The sequence below is a fragment of the Austrofundulus limnaeus genome, unplaced genomic scaffold, assembly GCF_001266775.1.
Source record: "Austrofundulus limnaeus strain Quisiro unplaced genomic scaffold, Austrofundulus_limnaeus-1.0 Scaffold157, whole genome shotgun sequence".
Classification (NCBI taxonomy): domain Eukaryota; kingdom Metazoa; phylum Chordata; class Actinopteri; order Cyprinodontiformes; family Rivulidae; genus Austrofundulus; species Austrofundulus limnaeus.
In genome coordinates this window covers 1,214,135-1,217,016 of record NW_013952559.1, presented here as the reverse complement: position 1 = coordinate 1,217,016, position 2,882 = coordinate 1,214,135, and the positions used below count along the sequence as shown (strand labels likewise).

The 2,882-nt window shown below is 36.5% G+C and overlaps 1 pseudogene; it reads left to right on the top strand.

The window, feature by feature from the left end:
- Positions 1-2,882, top strand: part of LOC106523446 (olfactory receptor 8G1-like) — a 5,737-nt pseudogene that overhangs the window by 450 nt on the left and 2,405 nt on the right.

Below are 2,882 nucleotides of genomic sequence, written 5' to 3'. Positions count from 1 at the left end.
GTTATAGCTGTAATATATCTGGATCATAACCTAAGAACTCCAAAGTATGTTGCTGTTTTTAACCTGGTTTTTGTGGATCTATTAAGTAGCACTGCTCATGGTGCCAAAAGTCCTTGATACATTTTTATTCAATAACTATTATTACATACAATGACTGTATGGCATATGCATTTTTTTGCCTACACAGTTTAATGTGTGCAAGATTTTAAATTTGGTTATTCTTGCTTATTATCAGGTTGGCAGGAGGAGGTCAATGTGAGTAAATACTAATAACAAACAGAGACTGAGACAATGGATAAAAAAGGTAAGTGGGTTTATTTACACAGGTGCAGGGATCTTGGGGAGGGGACCTGAAACAGAGTTTTGTTGTAAAGGTGAGTAATGGGCAGATTTTCCGGTAAGAGTCTTTAACAGGTGAGTAGTTGAAGATGTTGCTTACGGGCTGGAGAAGGAGATGAGTCTTGGAGGAGTTGGTCCAAAAGGTGAGGTTCCACAGGTGAGTATATACAGGTGCAGGTTTATTTACAGGGATATGTGGCAGGCTGCGCATGAGACCCAGGTGAGTGCGGCTCGTGTTTCTTAGGCAGGAGGCAGGCGTGCTGGAGGTCGCTTCTGGAAACAGGCAGGAAAACAGGTACACAGGTAAGCTTATTTCTAAAGCTGAATCACAGGTAGCAGGCTGAGCTCATACCCAAACAGAGGCGATGCTTCAGCAACGAGATGAACTCCAGCACTGCCTTATAAAGCCTGGAGGTGATGAGTTCAATCTGGTGCAGGTGTGGGTGATCAGCGCAGTGCCAAGAACAGGAGACGGGGCGAAAACACCAAAATGCCTCACTTATGATCGCCTGGTGACCATCATATTTCCTCTGCACTATCAAACAATGGTTAACAACAGAGTGATGTTTTCCTTGATTGCATTTTCCTGGATTATTGCCATAATAATCCATTTATTTTTAGTTGGTTTTCTCACCCGACTTTCCTTCTGTGWGTCTGTGATTATTAACAGCTRTTTCTGTGACCATGGTCAAATGTTCAAACTTGCATGTAATGATTATTTCCCCCGTTTTTAATGTCTTATGTGTTTCCATTTTTTCAGTTTGGCTTCCTTTTCTTATCATTGTGTCCAGTTATATTTGTATTGGCTATGCTTTATCTAAAGTAGCCTTAGTTCAAGAGAGAATAAAAGACTTTAAAACGTGCATAGCTCAYCTGTCTTTAGTGGTAATTWATTTTATTCYGATAWTAATCACATTTACTATGCAGGCAAAAATATACCCAAATGCCAGGATCATAAATTTATCTTCTTCCACAGTTCTTCCTCCTATGTTGARCCAAATCATTTATGTTTTACAGACTCAAGAAATCAAAACATCAATGACGAAGATAATAAAAAGAAGAATGCAGTCAAAAGTCATGGTAAAATTGTATATGATTGAACCAAAGTGCAATTTTGCTTAAATTATGTTGAAAGCTAAATCTGCTAAATGGTTCTTTTCAAATCTTGTGTTGTGTTCCCCGACTGAGCACACACAACCTGACAAAAAGAAAAACAAAACAAAAGAAATCTGTTTTTCAACAACATACTTGTGAAGATTAAAGACACAAGCTTTTGTTAAAAGAATAAATTGCCAATCTCAAATACCAAARATATACTTTTGCTATGTATGAGTTGATATACTATACTATGAAATTCTCTGCTCATTGTATTTTACTTGTACTTTTATACATATGTGGACAATACTAAAATGTTAGAGCTGTGCAGTAAAAATAAGTCCTCCAAAGGCCTGTATTTTTACCATGTTTTGAAAAAAAATATCTCAATAAAATGAAGTGAAAAGKGTACAGCCTTTAAGTCCTGATCCTTTTTTATTTTTGTTTTTGTTAAAGTTGTCTAATGTCAGATGTCTTGTTTTAGATTTAAGGTTCAAGRTTTAATAACTTCTATCATTCAAAATCTGACAGCTCAAAGGGGCAAACTTTAACATGTTGCATTTTTTGTCAATATAATCTTCAAGTAAGACTAAACACTATAAAATAAGGTAAATTAGAGGTGATGTAAGGTGCAGTTGTAGTACAGAAACAAATGGATCTTAATGTCAGTATGGTATGTTACTGAGTTCGGCTTGTGTTTTGGCACCATGGATCAGTCAGCTTCTCTGACAGCAGCTAGAAGGGATGCTGCATGAGCGCCCTCGGCATCCCCTGCTTTTGACTGAAAACATGCTTTAATAGCAGCCGCCAAAATTCCCCAAAACCACCAGAAAAAAGTTGCTACATTTTGTCCCTTGTCACTTTACTTAAAAAGTAAAAAAAAAAGTGTCTGTAAACTTACTAAATAAAGCAACAAATTGGCTAAGTTTACAAAAAWTTTTGCCAAATGCAGGCCTGATTTTTACCATTTGCAGGTTTTTAAAACATATAATAACATCTAAAGCTGTTTACTTAATTTGTTGATTTTTTTCTCTGAACAGCATTTGTGTTGCTACGTGGATGTACAATATGTGCATAATGGACTGTCTACATCAACTGAGTGTCAAAAATGTTAGAAATTTAAGATTCAGTGCAGAAAATGAACCAGTGGTGGATCTAGGACTTTTTTTAAGTAAGGGGCCATCAAGGGGCCACAATATTCAGAGAGGTGCCATGTATTTGTTCAGTATCCTTGCACACAAATCCCTGGTTTTGGGAAGGTGTATAACAGCTTGCACAGTAAATTTTCCTTACCAATTTTGCATGCATTTTTAATGTACATAGATGAAATATTCTCAAACACAACATGTGAGAAAATCCTGTCATCAATGGTGAGTTGAGAGACTTTTTTCTGCAGGATTGTTCAAACTTTAAGAAAAGAAAAAGACTTGTATCAGCTTGATTCATGC